Source organism: Pseudophryne corroboree, chromosome 4 (assembly GCF_028390025.1).
Source record: "Pseudophryne corroboree isolate aPseCor3 chromosome 4, aPseCor3.hap2, whole genome shotgun sequence".
Taxonomy (NCBI): domain Eukaryota; kingdom Metazoa; phylum Chordata; class Amphibia; order Anura; family Myobatrachidae; genus Pseudophryne; species Pseudophryne corroboree.
Window position 1 is genome coordinate 502,922,807 of NC_086447.1, and position 19,113 is coordinate 502,941,919.

Genomic DNA, 19,113 nt, shown 5'->3' on the forward strand with positions numbered 1-19,113 from the left:
TGGCAAACAATCAGTACTGAAGTAACATCTATAATTTGCATACTATAGTATGATACAGAGCTGCTGATTGGTTGATGGGGAAATTTCTCCACTGGCTCACTTCTCCATTCTTATCACTGCTTAGTAAATGTACCTTTAAATAATCTATTCCTCTTTGCTAGAAAGTGTTCCAGTTTTGCATGTGATAAATAATCTTATTGGATGAATCCTCATTTTACTTTGTAAAGTAGATGATGCTTCCTAAAATGTAATATACTACTGTAATCCTGGAATTTTTAGCATCCTAATCAGGATAACTACTGTACAATATGGCCAATTTCAGAGTTTACTCTGTGAATTAGTACCACAGACTTCTTCAGCTGTGCCTGACCATATCAGTGTCAAGTGAACATAGTCATAAGGCCAGTACTCACGGCCCGATGTGGGAGAGATGTGTGCTGAGCGAACCGCTCAGCACACATTTCTCCCGGCGCTCAGCACAGCGCGATGTGTGCTGAGCGTGCGGGGGGAGACGGGGGGGCCGCTCATTTCACCCAGCGGGTGAAGTGAGCGACCCGCTAGATTGGCCTGCATGCAGGCCAATCTAGCATCAGCGATAGCGCCGCGCGGGGCCGCGCATCGCTATCGCTGAGGGTGCTACATACGGAGCGATCTTGCTGAAAATCTAAGAAATCTAGTCAGATTGCTTAAATTATCGCTCCGTGTGTACCCCCCTATAAACTACAGTGGCCAGGAGCTACTAATGGTCTAATAGGCATAATTAGCAAATAATATTTGAAGGATATCCCCAGAAAACACACATTTTCATGGCTACCAAAAAATACCAAGGCCCCCCAGAAAATGCAAGGATGTGGTACCACAGCGTGAACCCCTCATTTCAGTATCAAAGTAGGTTTGTATGGGTGCTGTTAAAATGCTGAATTTATCAAGCTCCGGAATGCTTTGATTGGCTACAGATTGCAAAACTCTCAGAGAGAGAGCTTAGGATCTCAATGATTTCTTATTGCATGATAAGTGGTGATCAGGAATTATAATTATCAGAACCAAGTCCCTATACGTAATATATTGTACAGTGTGGACCTAGTTTAAGACACCCTGCAAGGCTGATGCCAAAGATGAACAGAGGCTGAGCTTCAGGAGAGAGATTACATAGGAATATGGTAGAAAAATGAAAGTTTACTTTCAAACTACCATGAGCTAGAGGAGAGAGAAATGAGAGATTCAATGCAATTTGAAATTCATGGAATTGCTACCCTGGTATACAGACGGGTAAAACACAATAGAATCTGTAGACAGGGCCAGTGCAAGATCTCTCTGCACCCTAGGCAAAGCTTTAGCCCAGCACCCCCTAACCTAGTTTATGCGATTACGATCTGTACGCATTATCTGTTGCTATTACCTCTCGCACATGCGCAATGCTAATGCTATACATGTGCAGTCGTTGGATAATCACTCTTATACGTCCTAGAGGATGCTGGGGACTCCAAAAGGACCATGGGGTATAGACGGATCCGCAGGAGCCTGGGCACACTATAAAGACTTAAACTGGGTGTGAAATGGCTCCTCCCTCTATGCCCCTCCTCCAGACCTCAGTTAGACTTTGTGCCCAGGAGTGATGGGTCACACACTAGGGGAGCTCTCCTGATTTTCTCTAAAGACTTTATTATTAGGTTTTTTATTTTCAGGCAGACCTGCTGGCTACAGGCTCCCTGCATCGTGGGAGTGAGGGGAGAGAAGCAGGACCCACTTCTTAGTTTAAAGGCTCTGCTTCTCGGCTACTGGACACCATTAGCTCCAGAGGGTTCGATCACTTGGTGCGCCTAGCTGCTTGTTCCCGGAGCCACGCCGTCACTCCCCTCACAAAAGCCAGAAGAAAGAAGCCAGGTGAGTATTGGAAGAAAATAAGACTTCAGTGACGGCAGAAGACTTCAGTAACGGAGGTAACAGCAGCAGTAGGGCTGCGCTCCATGCTCCCACACACCAACGTCTCTGGCAGGGTGCGCAGGGCGCTGGGGGGGAGCGCCCTGGGGGCATGTTGCTGATGGTCTATAATGCTGGCGGGGGACATATTACGGTGCCTGGGCACAGCGTATGTTCACCCCGCCAGCGTGTCAGAGGGGGGAGAGACAGCGGTAGCGCTGCGCTCCCGGCTCCCGCGCTTTCCATCACCTGCAGGGTGCAGGGTGCTGGGGGGGGGAGTGCCCTGGGCAGCATATAATAAAATCAGTAATATCACTGGCGGGGGGACATACTTCGGTGCCCGCCCCGCCAGTGCGCGCGCTCCCGGCTCCCGCACTCCACCGGGCCTGCAGGGTGCAAGGCGCTGGGGGGGAGCGCCCTGGGCAACATTTAAAAAATGTAATCACTGACGGGGGGACATGCTTCGGCGCCCGCCCCGCCAGTGCGCCGCGAACGGGACGGAGCGGCAGCGGTAGCGCTGCGCTCTCTGCTCCCGCTCCCTGTCGGCCTCCAGGTGCAGGGCGCTGGGGGGGAGCGCCCTGGGCGGCATTGATAAAAGGATCCCGGGCGGGGGAACATACCGGACACCGGGTGTCTTCGCCCCGCCGGGAGACTGCAGCGTGCACGCTACGGTTCATAGCTCCCACACACCAACAGCTTCCGTGGGTGCAGGGCGCATGAGGGGCGCCCTGGGCTGCGTTGGGACAAAAAGTAAGTTATACAGTGAGTTACCCCCTGTATATAGGGTCCCCAGCTAGTTTTTAGGGAAAAAAACACACAAAAGAAGTGCGCTGGCACTTTTACACTACAAACTTATTGATTTAATATCATATATAAAAATACATCTTACACACCCATACCATATAAAACAATTAAAGTATATGACAATTAAGCTATATAACTTGCAGGATAACTCATGCTTAATATACCAAACCAAAGAACTTTTACTGCCCCTCACTACTTACTTATATATGTGCAGCTGAGTATTTAAGCTGAATGGTACCATTCAATACATATGTCTGACTTATGACTCTGTTTCTTTAATTGTTATAATAGGAAATTGTCCGGTCACTCAGAAAGCCTGGATTAATCTCACAGGTTACAGTTCTTTAGCATGCAGCCAATTAGATATACTCTCCAGACAAAGTTCCTCACACCATTAAGTTGTCAACCAGTGTGAACTCCACTTATAATATATTGTGATTATGGCTTTTAGTAAGGATAATTATCTGCGCAAGAGTGTTCAGCTTTACACGCGTCAGATTGATACCTCTCCCAGCTGTCGCTTCCAAATACAGCCTTATCCGGAGTCCACTGTCTGGTGGATGGCAGGTATAGTGTCGGATATTACCCGCATGTATAGCTGTCTCTGGCCGGCAAGTAATAGGGTAAAGATATCTCATAAAAACTCCTTAGCAGTACGTCCGACAAACGCGCTTCCCCGCTTAGATATACAGCTCAGCGGCTTCCATAGCTTTTATAGTTTTTAGGGGGTTATATATTTATATTTATTTAATTGAGCGGGTTTAAGCGCGCCGGGAGGGGGCGGAGCTTAGCCCTCACAGAGGAGTCAGTGCCATTTTCCTCAGGTCCCCACCAGGATTTACTGTATAGTAAGAAGGAGAGGGGGCACAGAGTGTTTAATGCTATATGGGTGTCATATAGCATTATGTTTAATAATGGATGCATAATCCTTGTTGTGATACATAAACTCACTGTTTCCCTGTGTTTTACCCACTATCGGTTAGTCGACATATGTCGACAGGTGTTAGGGCTTTGTCACAAGCTGCTGTGGGGATAACTGTCGGCTTCGCCGACGCTTGGCGGTACTTGATTCAAAAAAATTAAGTAATAGCAGGTTGGTTTTGTGTGCTTGAAAACAAGTCAACGCGCTAGGGGAGACACAGTTGTTGGTAGATGCCCTGTCGGCATCAACGGTATTTCCGGGGTAGAAAAATTAACAGGCTGTTATTGCCTTGTACCTGTATTGGTATATATATATATATATATATATATATATGTATATATTTATAGGTATATGTGGGGGGAGTGTTATTGAAATTGTATATGTATACTTCCCTCAGACCCCTTGGGGTTCTAAGATTATTATTATTTTTTGCCCGCTTACTACTCCTTGCTGTCGACATTTACTCAGTTTCTGTCAACCATAACGTTCCTGGTAGATCCACAAGGGCACGTCAGTACATGGTCATACACATTCACAACACATTGCTGGGACCTGACGGGTCTGGACAATCCACTTGCGTATAGGGTATATCTATATGTATATATATGTAGATATATATTTATATATGCATGGTTAGGATATGTGTGTTTTATTGTGTATTACATTATGTATATCCATGAATGCTAAGATAATGGTATTCTTCTCATGTGCTGATCGCTCTGTTGGTTAAGCTCTAGATTGGCCGTGACGAGTTGGTTTTCGATCCTCTCAAGGAGTCCGAATATTATTCTCTTCCCGACGTGAAGAGAACATTACGGCAGTCAACTCCTGGTCGACGCAGACCCCGGTCGCAAAGGATCATACACAGGAAGCTAAGTGATATTTTATTTCTATACTTTGGCTTTATTTGCATTGCATGCACATGAGGGAGGGTTGTATTCTGGTAGGCATCCGATAGAATTACCCTACCCAGAGTGGGTAAACTTGCTTATGTTGATTCTACTTATAACATTGCAGCAGGCTGCCGCGTGACAGCAGGAGGTGTAGCTGGGAAAATGCTGAGGTTGTCTCCAAAAGATACTCGGGGGAGGTATACAGCTGTTTGGTGAGCCCTCTGTTCAGTCACTCTCGGCGGATACACCTGGTAAGTCTACCTTCGTAAGTTAGCCTCCTTCACAACGGTTGGTGATGCATTCTTTTGTGGGATGCAGTCGTTTTAACCGGTTCGATACCGTTCTTTTTTCCTTTTCTGTGCAGACAGTGGAAGGTTGGAAGGTAAGAGTTCTGCAGCCTTGGTAGGTTCGCAGAAGTGGATGTCGTTTTCTGTTTCCAACACATCCACCACTTGTCGCTGAGTCTATCTGGCTAGTTCCCAATCCGGTGAGCGCTAGTCTAATAATTTCAGTTAGTGCAGGAATGGACTAAGACTTGTGAGTTATTTATAGAATCAAAAGGGGGAGCATTCTGAGTTACGGTTGTTCCCCTTACTGTTTTTTCTAATGGATCTTGCCATTCCCCTCTGGTTGGGGAGGTAGTACGCTACGTCATACAGAGGTGCGTCAGGTTCAGGATATTGTCCGGTTGTCCCTGTATAAAGGTGCAAATTGTTGTTTCTCTCTGACTGTTCTTCGACACAGGGATTGGCTGTTGTTCCCACCGACACAGTTGTCGGAGGTGGGTTTCAGAGTAGATACTGCCCGGTTAATGTTCGGGTTTTTTTCCTGTGGAAAGAGGTCTGAGGATACATAGTTGGATCAGCTTTGCTGGGACACTTCATCAATATGTTCTGTTACTAAAACAGATGGGTGCGGCCTACGAGGCCTGTTTTGGTGAGCACGTCTACTGCCAGAATGGCTTTCAAGGGGCCAGTTGAAATTGTGGTCCGCATTTTACCTGCACATGCACCGGAATATAACCCTAAAGGCCAGGACATCACTCCTGTGGTGTCTGCTCAGTTCTCTCCTTCTAGAGGGATGAAGGTTCGGGATCCAAGGTTAGATCCTGGTATCCGTGCATAGGGATCTCTGAGGCTGGGGAGCAGGCCTTGCAAGGGACGTATTTCCAGAGGTTAAGGTTAAGTTGGAAAGCTTGTCTGCAATAAGCTTTCTTGATTTAAAAGATATTTTCGACGAACGTATTCTTCGTGTTCGGCCCATGTTAGTTCTGCCAGACCACTTATCAGCAATGGCGTGAGTAAGCCGCTATGACGGAACAAGGAGCAAAGCTGCAATGGCAAAAGATGCACAGTTTTGCCGTGGGGCAAAAAGTCTGGTAGTTTTCGTTCCAGTGGTTGGCAAAGGAGAAATAGATTTCCTCTGCTGACGCGATCTCCATCCGGGGAAAAATTCAGTCATCGTCAAGAAGTTTTCACAGACGTGACAACTTTTGTGGAGGGTCGCAATTGGTCATTTTGGTGTCTCGCTTCAATGAGAGGCCTTAGGGATATTGTTTCAGGTCAAGGGACACCCTCGTGACACCGTGGGTGTTTTTAGTCGGTCTATGTGGCCTCTCCTATTTAATTTTTTTCGGAAGGTGATAAACGTAAGAAGAACATAGGTTCAGGCAATCCTCTCGGATCTGATTTAGCCAAGGAGGTTTTGCTATCCAGTTTTTCATGATTTGCTCATGGGAGTTTCCTGCCCTCTTCCTTTACGTGAGGAACTGTTACAACTAGATCATGGCGTGTATCAAGACTTACAGCGACTGCGTCTGACGGCGTGGCGGTTGAATGCCATATTCTAAGCCGGAAGGATGTTCTCAGTGAAGCCGTTTCCTCAATGTTTCAGGCTAGGACAGAAGTAACGGCAAAGCCTTTCTGCCGTGGTTGGCGTATTTCTGTGTCTTGGTGTGAATCCAGGATGGTTCCTACGGAAGACTTTCTGCTAGGTCGTTCTTATCCATACTTACAAGCCATTGTGGATGCAGGCCTACAGTTAGGCTCCATTTCGTGGCAGTATGGCCTTATTATTTTCTAAAAAAAAAATTCTCTCTTGGAAAGTGGTCATGCTATTGGCTTCCAGGTAGACAGAGAGGACTTGTGAACTCGGATTGTAGTTCTACCAAAGAGTGGTTTCTGGGTTTCGTTGAAAACAGTCTATTTTTTATGCCGGTGGTTCCTTCGGCATTAGCTGATTCAAAGTCTTTCGGTGTTACCGGGGATTTGAATATTTAGGTTGCCAATTTGGCTCAGTTTGGAGAAATAGAGGCTCTGTTTCTCCGGTATGCTCCCAACATGCTTGGAGCGACTGCAGTATGCTGTCTGTTACACGCTGAATCTGTGATACGATTTGGCATGTTGTTCGATGGTTGGATTGCCGTCACCGAAGTCGGTGGAAGCCCATTCTAATGGAAAGATGGGCTCTTCTTGGGCGGATGCCCGAGGAGTCTAGGCGATTCTAGAGCGGATTATTGGTCGGGATCAAACGCTTTTGCTATGCTCTACAAGTTTGATACCATGATTGTTGGGGACCTTTTTGTTTGCTCATTCGGTGCTGCAGAGTCGTCCGCACTCTCCCACCCATTTTGGAGCTTTGGTATAAACCCCATGGTCCTTTTGGAGTCCCCAGCATCCTCTAGGACGTATGAGAAAATAGGATTTTGGTACCTACCGGTAAATCCTTTTCTCTTAGTCCGTAGAGGATGCTGGGCGCCCATCCCAGTGCGTACGGTGTCTGCAGTTAGTGTTTTTGGTTACACCCTGGGGGTGTGTCTTCTCTGTCAGGCGGTTGCTACCGTTTTTTCATGCCATGGCATGCAGGGTCTTATTTTTGCTTATGTGGACACACGGTTTGTGTTGCATATTCTCTCAACATATGGCTGTGTTTTGTTCATGCTGTGGGCTGGTATTCTACTGAATGCCACGTTCTACGGTGTGTTTGAGGTGTGAGCTGGTAGGACACTCACAATAAATTCTTTCCTCGAAATGTCCATCTCTCCTGGGCACAGTTTTCTAACTGAGGTCTGGAGGAGGGGCATAGAGGGAGGAGCCAGTTCACACCCAGTTTAAGTCTTTATAGTGTGCCCAGGCTCCTGCGGATCCGTCTATACCCCATGGTCCTTTTGGAGTCCCCAGCATCCTCTACGGACTAAGAGAAAAGGATTTACCGGTAGGTACCAAAATCCTATTATTTGCGCTTTCTCTGAATAGCGATCCATGCTGAATTAGGCCCTGTGTGCAATGTGACACAGTCTTCCGTGATCTATTAATAGATCATATGTTTTCTGTTTATAGCTTATAAAGGAGTGCAGTGAATCTTTATTCCACATACGTTTATAAACCCATATCTTCTGTGTATGGCTTAAGTAAGTCCAGTGTCTTATGCAAGCAACATACTATACTGTGCCATTATTTCACCTTAGTGTTGTGTGGGGATGTAGTTAATATCCCAGCAGTCAGTATCCTGGCGTTTACGATACCGCCGCTGAAATCCTGACAGCCGAGAATGCCGACAGCCTCGACAGGGCTATTGCCACACGTAGGTGTCCATGACACCCATAGAGTGGGAATAAAACCTGTGGTGAGCGCAACGAGCCATCGCGCCCGCAGTATGGCAAGTGCAGCGAGCCCGCAAGGGGACTTGTAGCGCTTGCCCCGTTGCTGGCATTGTGTTGGGCGGGATGCTGCTGTCGGGATATGGACAGCCGGCATCCTCCCCGCCTGGATTTCATATTCAACCCGTTGCATGAGTGTTATCTCTTCTTGGTAGCCAGTCCCTCTGTCTTTTTCTCTTCTGAGATTGCAGTAGTCACTGTAGCAACCACATAGGCAGTAACAACTTCTATTTCACAATCCATTCTTAGTTTCAACAGTCTCTATCAGTCTATCAAAGTCTATCAATAGTATAGCGTGCAGCAGCAGATGGGAAGTGGGTTCCTCCTCCTCAGCAGCGCCATCTTCCCAATGACATTTTTAAGAAGATTTCACTGGCAAGATGGCACCTGAGGAGGAGGGACCCACTGTCAACGGTATCCGGACTCCAGGTCGACAACAAAAAGGTCGACACACCTTAGGTCGACGCCAATTGGTCGACACACCTTAGGTCGACGTGGACAAAATGTCGACCTGGAAAAAAGGTCGCCATGGAAAAAGGTCGACATGAGTTTTTCACGATTTTTTTCTTTTTTGGAACCTTTTCATACTTAACGATCCACGTGGACTACGATTGGAACGGTAATCTGTGCCGAGCGAAGCGAAGGCACCATGCCCGAAGCGAGCCATGCGAGGAGACGCGGTGCACTAATTGGGGTTCCCGGTCACTCTACGAAGAAAACGACACCAAAAAAACATAAAAAACTCATGTCGACCTTTTTCCATGTCGACCTTGTTCCTGTCGACCTTTTGTCCATGTCGACCTTTTGTCCATATCGACCTAAGGTGTGTCGACCAATTGGCGTCGACCTAAGGTGTGTAGACCTTTTTGTTGTCGACCCTGAGTCCCAGACCCCTGTCAACACCCAGTGGATCAGCACCACAATTACTATTTTATTAACATATATTTTTTGTAGGGGGCATGTCCATGACCTGTTTAGGCCACGTCCACTACAGTACGCTCTCTATAGCCCTGATGGCAATTCTTCTTGTTCCCCTTCTGTATGTTTGTCCAGTCTATTTGCTATCATAGTAGCACAATTATCTGACAGTATATATAGAGAAATATAGTAAAGAGGATCTTAAAGAAAAGACAATAATTTCAGATGAAACGATATATCACTAGTGTGTACGTTCAACATTGTATGTCCTTGAGATTGTTTTGTAGCTCTGATAATTGCAAAGTCACTATGATTTTGTGTCAAATGATAGCATCCTAACATATATTTTCACAACAGTATAGCATCCTAACGTATATTTTCACAACAGTATAGAGCAACAGACGTCAAAGAACAGCTGTAGGTTGTATGTTATCTACTTTTGGTCTAAGGTCAGAAAAATGGACTATGACTGTGACCTAAACTTTCTTCAATCACGGCGCCCTGGAGTGTCAGCTTTTATTTAATCATGGTACCCCTAGGCCAAATGTTTCTTACTGAGAAATTCAATAAACATTATTAAATTAAGTGAATTGTGATTAGTTGTCATCCTTAAGTTCAGTTATGTGGTGGAAGACAGGGCTGCACTTCATTTTGTATATATATTTTATGATTAGCAGCTACCAGCACTGGTTTTGCTTATTATTACTACCAGTTTCTTATATAGTACAGCAAATTCTGTTGCATTTTACACTTTATAATTGTAAACAACAGTAATAGAACAAAACTGGGTAATAATAAACAGATGTAGAGGTAAAAAGGCCCTGCTCACAAGCTTACAATCTATAGGGAAATAGGCATTGATACATCTCTATCTATGGCCGTCAGCCCAAGTAGTACGATAATTACTCCCTCACTACTTACATCTCGACACATTTCACTCACAGCTCTCTCCTACTCAGCAACCATCTTTACTCGCTTATTCTCCTGCTGGTAAAGGCTCATATCTATCTATGGCTGCCAGCCCCAAGTAGTACGGTGATTACTCCCTCGCTACTTACATCTTAGCTGTATTAAGTTCTGACAATTGTGGTGCTCTTTGTTACCTGTACTCTATTTTTGTTATTTATTTATTTACTATAATGCTAAGTTTCTCCAACGTCCTAGTGGATGCTGGGGACTCCGTAATGACCATGGGGAATAGACGGGCTCCGCAGGAGACATGGGCACTTTAAGAAAGAATTTAGATTCTGGTGTGCTCTGGCTCCTCCCTCTATGTCCCTCCTCCAGACCTCAGTTTGAGACTGTGCCCGGACGAGCTGGGTGCTGTTCAGTGAGCTCTCCTGAGCTTGCTGTGAGAAAGTATTTTGTTAGGTTTTTTATTTTCAGGGAGCTCTGCTGGTAACAGACTCCCTGCATCGTGGGACAGAGGGGAGAGAAGCAGCCCTACTCCCTGAAGCTAGGTCCTGCTTCTAAGGCTACTGGACACCATTAGCTCCAGAGGGATCGTACACAGGATCTCACCCTCGTCGTCCGATCCCAGAGCCGCGCCGCCGTCCCCCTCGCAGAGCCGGAAGACAGAAGCCGGGTGAGTATGAGAAGCAAGAAGACTTCGAAATCGGCGGCAGAAGACTCCGTTCTTCACTGAGGTAACGCACAGCACTGCAGCTGTGCGCCATTGCTCCCACACACCTCACATACTCCGGTCACTGTAAGGGCACAGGGGGGGGGGGGCGCCCTGGGCAGCATATGGACCTCTTTTGGCAAAAGTACCCATATATACAGTTGGGCACTGTATATATGTATGAGCCCCCGCCAAGAAAATGTATATTTAAGCGGGACAGAAGCCCGCCGTCGAGGGGGCGGGGCTTCTTCCTCAGCACTCACCTGCGCCATTTTTTCTCCACAGCTCCGCTGAGAGGAAGCTCCCCAGGCTCTCCCCTGCAGATACACGGTAGAAGAGGGTAAAAAGAGAGGGGGGGCACATAATTAGGTGCAAAAATCAATATAAACAGCAGCTACTGGGTTAACATTAAGTTACTGTGTTATTCCTGGGTTTAAAGCGCTGGGGTGGGTGCTGGCATACTCTCTCTCTGTCTCTCCAAAGGGCCTTGTGGGGGAATTGTCTTCAGATGAGCATTCCCTGAGTGTGTGGTGTGTCGGTACATGTGTGTCGACATGTCTGAGGTAAAAGGCTCCCCTAAGGAGTAGATGAAGCAAATGTGTGTGTGAGTGGTGTCTCCGTCGACAACGCCGACACCTGTTTGGATTTGTGAAATTAAGTGCTAAGGTAAATTTATTGCACAAAAGATTAGAGAACATACAGGGAATCTACCCATGTCAGTCCCTATGTCGCAGAGACCTTCAGAGTCTCTCAATGCTCACTATCCAAAATAATAGACACTGATATCGACACAGAGTCTGACTCCAGTGTCGACTACGATAATGCAAAGTTACAGCCAAAATGGCAGGAAAGTATTCAATGTATGATTATTGTAATAAAAAATGTTTTGCATATCACTGATGACTCATCTGTCCCTGACACAAGGGTACACATGTTTAAGGGGAAGAAAGCTGAGGTAAATGTCCCTCCTCTCATGAAGAAAAAGAGCGGGAATCTCCAGACAAGTAGCTGCAGCTTCCCACAAAGAATTATCAGGGAGTATCCTTTCCCTACTAGGGCCAGGATATGATGGGAATCTTCCCCTAGGGTGTCACGTTTGCCCAAAAGGTAGCGCTGACTTAACAGCTATCCTCAGGGATCCTGCAGATAGCATGCAGTAAAAGTACTTTGAAGTCCATTTACACACATTCTGGTACACTACTCAGACCGGCGATTGTGTCGGCATGGGTTTATAGCGCTGTAGCAGCGTGGACAGATACCTTATCAGCAGAGATTTAGACCCTAGTATGTATATATATATATATATATATATATGTTTATATATAGATATATGTTTATATATAGATATATATATATATAAAAGATGCTGTCTTAGATAATATATAAAACATGCCCAAAGAGACATTAGTCTACTGGGTTCTAGAGTCAACGCTATGTCGATTTCTGCTTGCCGTGTCCTGTGGAACATGCAATGGACAGGTGATGCCGACTTAAGAGGCATATGGAAGGTTTACCTTACAAGGCTGAGGATTGTGTGGAGAAGGGATCTCGGACCTGGTCTCCACAGCTATAGCTGGTAATTCTGATCTTTTGCCTTATATTCCCGCACAGCCTAGGAAAGCACGACATTATCAAATGCAGTCCTTTCGATCACAAAGAAACAAAGTCCGAGGTGCGTCCTTTCTTGCCAGAGGCAGGGGCAGAGGAAAGAAGCTGCACAACACAGCTAATTCCCAGGAACAGAAGTCCTCCCTAGCCTCTACAAAATCCACCGCATGTCGCTGGGGCTCCACAGGCGGAGCTAGGACCGGTGGGGGCACGTCTTCGAAATTTCAGCCACAAGTGGGTTCACTCCCTATTGGATCCCTGGGCAATAGATATTGTGTCTCCGGGATACAAGCTGGACTTCGAGGAGATGCCCCCTCACCAACGGCCCTGCCGGCATCCCCCCACAAGAGGGAAATAGTGTTAACTGCAATTCACAAATTGTATCTTCAACAGGTGGTGGTCAAGGTTCCCCTCCTTCAACAAGGAGGGGGTTATTATTCGACCATGTTGTAGTCCCGAAACCGGACGGTTCGGTCAGACCCATATTGAATTTAAAATCCCTGAACATATACCTGAAAAGGTTCAAGTTCAAGATGGAATCGCTGAGAGCGGTCGTCGCAAGCCTGGAAGGGGGGGATTTTATGGTGTCTCTGGACATAAAGGATACATACCTTCATGTCCCCATTTATCCACCTCATCAGGCGTACCTCAGATTTGTGGTACAAGATTGTCATTACCAGTTTCAGACGTTGCCGTTTGGTCTCTCCACGGCACCGAGAATATTTACCAAGGTAATGGCGGAAATGATGGCACTCCTGCGGAAGCAAGGGGTCGCAATTATCCCATACTTGGACGATCTCCTCGTAAAAGCGGGATCAAGAGAGCAGTTGCTGATCAGCGTTCCACTTTCTCTGGAAGTGTAACGGCAACACGGCTGGATTCTAAATATTCCAAAGTCGCAGTTGGTTCCTACGGCTCGTCTGCGTTTCCTAGGCATGATTCTAGACACAGACCAGAAAAGGGTTTATCTCCCGATAGAGAGAGCTCAGGAGCTCATGACACTGGTCAGGAACCTATTAAAACCAAAACAGGTGTCAGTGAATCACTGCACTCTAGTCCTGGGAAGGATGGTGGCATCATACGATGCCATTCCCTTCGGCAGGTTCCATGCGAGGACCTTTCAATGGGACTTACTGGACAAGTGGACCGGATCACATCTTCAGATGCATCGGTTAATCACCCTATCCCCCAGGGCCAGGGTGTCTCTCCTGTGGTGGCTGCAGAGTGCTCACCTTCTCGAGGGCCGCAGATTCGGCATTCAGGACTGGGTCCTGGTGACCAGGGATGCAAGCCTCCGAGGGTGGGGAGCAGTCACACAGGGAAGAAATTTCCAAGGTCTGTGGTCAGGTCAGGAGACTTGCCTTCACATCAACATCCTGGAACTAAGGGCCGTATACAACGCCCTACGTCAAGCGGAGACCCTGCTTCGCGACCAACCGGTTCTGATTCAGTCAGACACCATCACCGCTGTGGCTCATGTAAACCAACAAGGCGGCACAAGGAGCAGGGTAGCGATGGCGGAAGCCACCAGAATTCTTCGCTGGGCGGAAAGTCACGTAAGCGCACTGTCAGCAGTGTTCATCCCGGGAGTGGACAACTGGGAAGCAGACTTCCTCAGCAGACATGACCTCCACCCGGGAGAGTGGGGACTTCATCAAGAAGTTTTCGCACAGACTGCAAGTCGGTGGGAACTGCCACAGGTGGACATGATGGCATCCCGCCTCAACATAAAACTACAGAGGTATTGCGCCAGGTCAAGAGACCCTCAGGAGATAGCTGTAGACGCCCTGGTGACACCGTGGGTGTTCCAGTCGGTCTATGTATTTCCTCCTCTTCCTCTCATACCCAAAGAAAAAGAGGAGTGAGAACGATACTCATTGTTCCAGATTGGCCACGAAGGACTTGGTATCCAGATCTGCAAGAAATGCTCACAGAGGACCCGTGGCCTCTTCCTCTAAGACAGGACTTGTTGCAACAGGGGCCCTGTCTGTTCCAAGACTTACCGCGGCTGCGTTTTACGGCATGGAGGTTGAACGCCGGATCCTAGCGGAGAAAGGCATTCCAGAGGAGGTCATTCCTACTCTGATAAAGGCTAGGAAGGACGTGACAGCTCAACATTATCACCGTATATGGCGAAAATATGTTGCTTGGTGTGAGGCCAGGAATGCCCCTACGGAGGAATTCCAGCTGGGCCGTTTCCTTCACTTCCTACAGTCAGGAGTGAATTTGGGCCTACAATTGGGGTCCATTAAGGTCCAGATTTTGGCCCTATCCATTTTCTTTCAAAAGGATTTGACCTCTCTACCTGAAGTTCAGACGTTTGTAAAGGGAGTGCTGCATATTCAGCCCCCTTTTGTGCCTCCAGTGGCACCTTAGGATCTTAACGTGGTGTTGAGTTTCCTGAAATCCCACTGGTTTGAACCACTCAAAACGGTGGAGTTGAAATATCTCACGTGGAAGGTTGTCATGCTATTAGCCTTGGCTTCGGCTAGGCGTGTGTCAGAGTTGGCGGCTTTGTCACATAAAAGCCCCTATCTGGTTTTCCATGCGGATAGAGCAGAATTGCGGACCCGTCCACAATTTCTGCCGAAAGTGGTTTCATTCTTTCATATAAACCAACCTATTGTGGTGCCTGTGGCTACTACGGACTTGGAGGATTCCGAGTTGCTTGATGTAGTCAGGGCTTTGAAGGTTTATGTAGCCAGAACGGCTAGGGTCAGGAAAACAGAGTCTTTGTTTATCCTGTATGCTTCCAACAAGCTTGGTGCTCCTGCTTCAAAGCAGACTATTGCTCGCTGGATCTATAACACGATTCAGCAGGCTCATTCTGCGGCTGGATTGCCGCTGCCAAAATCAGTTAAGGCCCATTCCACTAGGAAGGTGGGCTCTTCTTGGGCGGCTGCCCGAGGGGTCTCGGCATTACAACTTTGCCGAGTGGCTACTTGGTCAGGTTCAAACACTTTTGCAAAGTTTTACAAGTTTGATACCCTGGCCGAGGAGGACCTTGTGTTTGCTCAATCGGTGCTGCAGAGTCATCCGCACTCTCCCGCCCGTTTGGGAGCTTTGGTATAATCCCCATGGTCCTTACAAAGTCCCCAGCATCCACTAGGACGTTAGTGAAAATAAGATTTTATTTACCGGTAAATCTATTTCTTGTAGTCCGTAGTGGATGCTGGGCGCCCGTCCCAAGTGCGGACTTCTTCTACAATGCTTGTATATAGTTATTGCTTAAATAAGGGTTATGTTATGGTTGCATCAGGGTTGACCTGTTGCTCTGTTGTTGTTCATACTGTTGACTGGGTATATTTATCTCAAGTTATACGGTGTGATTGGTGTGGCTGGTATGAATCTTGCCCTGGATTGCCAAAATCCTTTCCTTGTACTGTCAGCTCTTCCGGGCACAGTTTCTCTAACTGAGGTCTGGAGGAGGGACATAGAGGCAGGAGCCAGAGCACACCAGAATCTAAATTCTTTCTTAAAGTGCCCATGTCTCCTGCGGAGCCCGTCTATTCCCCATGGTCCTTACGGAGTCCCCAGCATCCACTACGGACTACGAGAAATAGATTTACCGGTAAGTAAAATCTTATTTTTGTCTCCCTATACCGTTCTTTGTACGGCGCTGCAAAAACACTTGTGGCGCCCTATAAATAAAATGTAATAATAATAATAATAATAATAATAATACACAAGGATAGATAATGGTCCAGCCAGATTGCAAAGATCCTTGGTGGGCTGTACAATATGGCAATGTTGGTCAAGGGTCAGGAGGATGTGAAAGTGAAGAACGAGAAACTTGTGAGGTTTTGTGGGGACTGTAAAGAGAGGATGTAATTAGATAGGATAGCTTATGAAGGTTATGTGGGTGGTTCTGGAGTTTGATAAGTTTGTCTGAAGAGGTGAGTTTTCAGTGTTATACTCAAGTATTTGGAAACTAGAGGTGAGTCTTATTGTGGATGGGAGAACATTCCACAGAGTCGGTGCAGCTCAAAAAAAAGTCCAGCAATCATGAATGGGAGCAAGTAATGTTTGCGGATTAGAGACACAGATCATGTGCAGAGTGGAGAGGTCAGGTTTAGAGATATTTTGAGATAAGAGATGTATGTTGGTAAATAGTTAAGGATTTGAGTGCTACTATGTGTATGTTGTGGAAAAGAGAAACAATGTAGCAGAAGAAATAGACAGAGTATCAGTATTAAGGGAACACAAATAGAGGGAATAATGAAGTAAAACAGAAAATAAGGTCCTCTTAAAGAGCTTGGAGCGCTTTAAGAGGACCTGGGAACCCACACTGACACTTAAAAGACACACCCAGCTGGCGCCTGACTGAGCAACGGCTGCCGCCGGGACAAGAACGTTCCCCGTCTTATCCACATACGGACTACTGCAAAGGCACCGCACAATCCGCCAATGTTAGGTAGCCACCGCCAGGACAGAGACTCAGCCCTATTCCACCCCTGCACAGACCGCTGCAAACGGCAATGGACAAAGCCGTCAAGATAGGGTGAATAAGTATAGCCCAGACGGGCCGATTTGAACTAACTTAAGCCGCAGTGAAACATACAGTAGAAGGTCCCCACGATCTCAATACCTCTGAAAAAAGCATGTAAACATTAGACACTGCTTGCATTGTATTTATTTTATTTTTATTTTATTTTATTTCCATTATTTTGTAACCTTATTTTCTGTTTCACTTCATTATTCCCTATATTTGTGTTCCCTTAAGACTGATACTCTGTCTATTTCTTCTGCTACATTGTTTCTCTTTCCACAACATACACATAGTAGCACTCAAATCCTTAACTATTTACCAATCCTTCATACGTTGAACTGCTTAACCAATTTTCAATAGCACAGCATACTGTTCTCTTTTCACAAGAGATGTATGTTGGTTTAGCTTGGTTAATGGTCTTATGTGTGAGTAAAAGTATTTTATATTATATACAGTAGAATACATTAACCAATGGAAGGACTGAGAGAGCGGATCATCAGACAATCATTGGGGCAGATGTATTAACCTGGAGATGGCATAAGGAAGTGATAAACCAGTGATATGTGCAAGGTGATACACACACACCAGCCAATCACCTCCTAACTGTTAATTTACATATTGGAGCTGATTGGCTGGTGTGTTTATCACCTTGCACAGATCACTGGTTTATCACTTCCTTATGCCTTTTCCAGGTTAATACATCTGCCCCAATGAATGTTTAGTGAGGAAGATCATCCTCGCAGCTGTAGTCAATATGAATTGTAGTGGTGAGAGTATGTTTTGGGGAAAACCAGTGAGGAGACTATTGCAATAATTAATGCAGGAGATAATGAGTTGTGGCAGTGTCTTTTGTAATTTATGGTCATATCCATGATAAGTTTTTTAGTGCATATAACATAAATTTGAGACAGACTGAATGTGGGGAACAAAGGACAGCTCAGAGTCAAGAATGACACCTACGCAGTGAGCTTATGGGGTAGGGTTGATTTTTTAGTTATCAATAATGATAGCAGGGGCGTAACTCCCAGAGGCAATGGAGACTCCTGCCTCCAGGATCTAAGCCCTAAAGGGGCACCTGCATGCACAGCAGCACCTGTGTGGTGCACAGCAGGATCTTCCAATTGAGCTCTGAGGTGCATCCGCTGTAATGGGATCTGCCAGAAATGCTGCACGCAGCTGAATCACAGCATAGCTGGAGCCCTGCCAATTCACTGTGGCTCCAGTACCTGTAGACCAGCTGAGATCGTTATCTATATAATTTTCCATGGTGTGTGCGAGTGTGTGTGTGTGTGTGTGTGTGTGTGTGTCAGTCATTAGTATGTATGTATGCACGTATATATATATATATATATACACACACACCATATTTGGTTTCTCTTTTTTATAAGGGGTAGGGGTCACCAAACTCCAACTTGCTTCCGGTCACTTGGGATGAACTTACGCCCCTGAATGATAGAGATATCATGTTGGTAAGCAACGGCGGCTACAGTGCTGACTACCTTGTGCAGGGGAGGACCGATAAGTACACAATATAAACATACATGTGTACATGTATGTAATATATGTGCTGGCATGTGTCCAGAAACTCCTTTGAAACTAGCCAGTGAGAGTCTGGGGGCGGGATTAGGAAAGGAAATCCTAATGCAGAGTCCTGGGATCTGCACAGTGGCTGTGGTATACAGCGCCGCTTCTGATCCGGACACAAGCCAGCACATATATTATATACAGCTACGTATGTATATGTGCTTAGCGTTTCCCCTTGCACAAGGTAGTCGGTGCTGTTGGTAACTACTATTGCCTGAAGGAAATATAACACTGGGCAATAACATTTTAGTTGCATTTATTTGGCACTTGTTTTAAACTAATTTGGGTGGGCTGATTTCAAGAGTTAGTGTTTCTCTGTAAGCTACAGGTTTTTTTTTTTTCCAATTCATTATTACAATTTTTTATCTTATTGTTAATGTTTCAAAATGGAATTCAACAATTTAAAGTTGGATACTATCTTGGATTCCGTGTTTGTGAAGATATTTTTTATGTATTCATAAAATTGTGTAGGTGCACAGTATGCATAAAAGATCAAAAATATGGAAAAATAAAAGCATTTGTTCGGAGTATAAACTTTTATTCAATATCGTAAAATATCCGTATATATGTAATGCAGCAGGTAATGCACAAAAATTGATATGGATGGCATGCAATGTTCAAGTGGGTTTTATTCAGGCAAAAATGTGCGCTTGTAGCTCTTGCGTTTGTGTACTTGCGCAGAGCAGTCTCGATATA

At 46.0% G+C, this 19,113-nt stretch overlaps 1 protein-coding gene across 1 annotated transcript in view; it reads left to right on the forward strand.

Annotated features, from left to right (window-relative positions):
- Positions 1-19,113, forward strand: part of NT5DC1 (5'-nucleotidase domain containing 1) — a 702,933-nt gene that overhangs the window by 523,171 nt on the left and 160,649 nt on the right. The gene's annotated exons all lie outside the window — the stretch shown is intronic.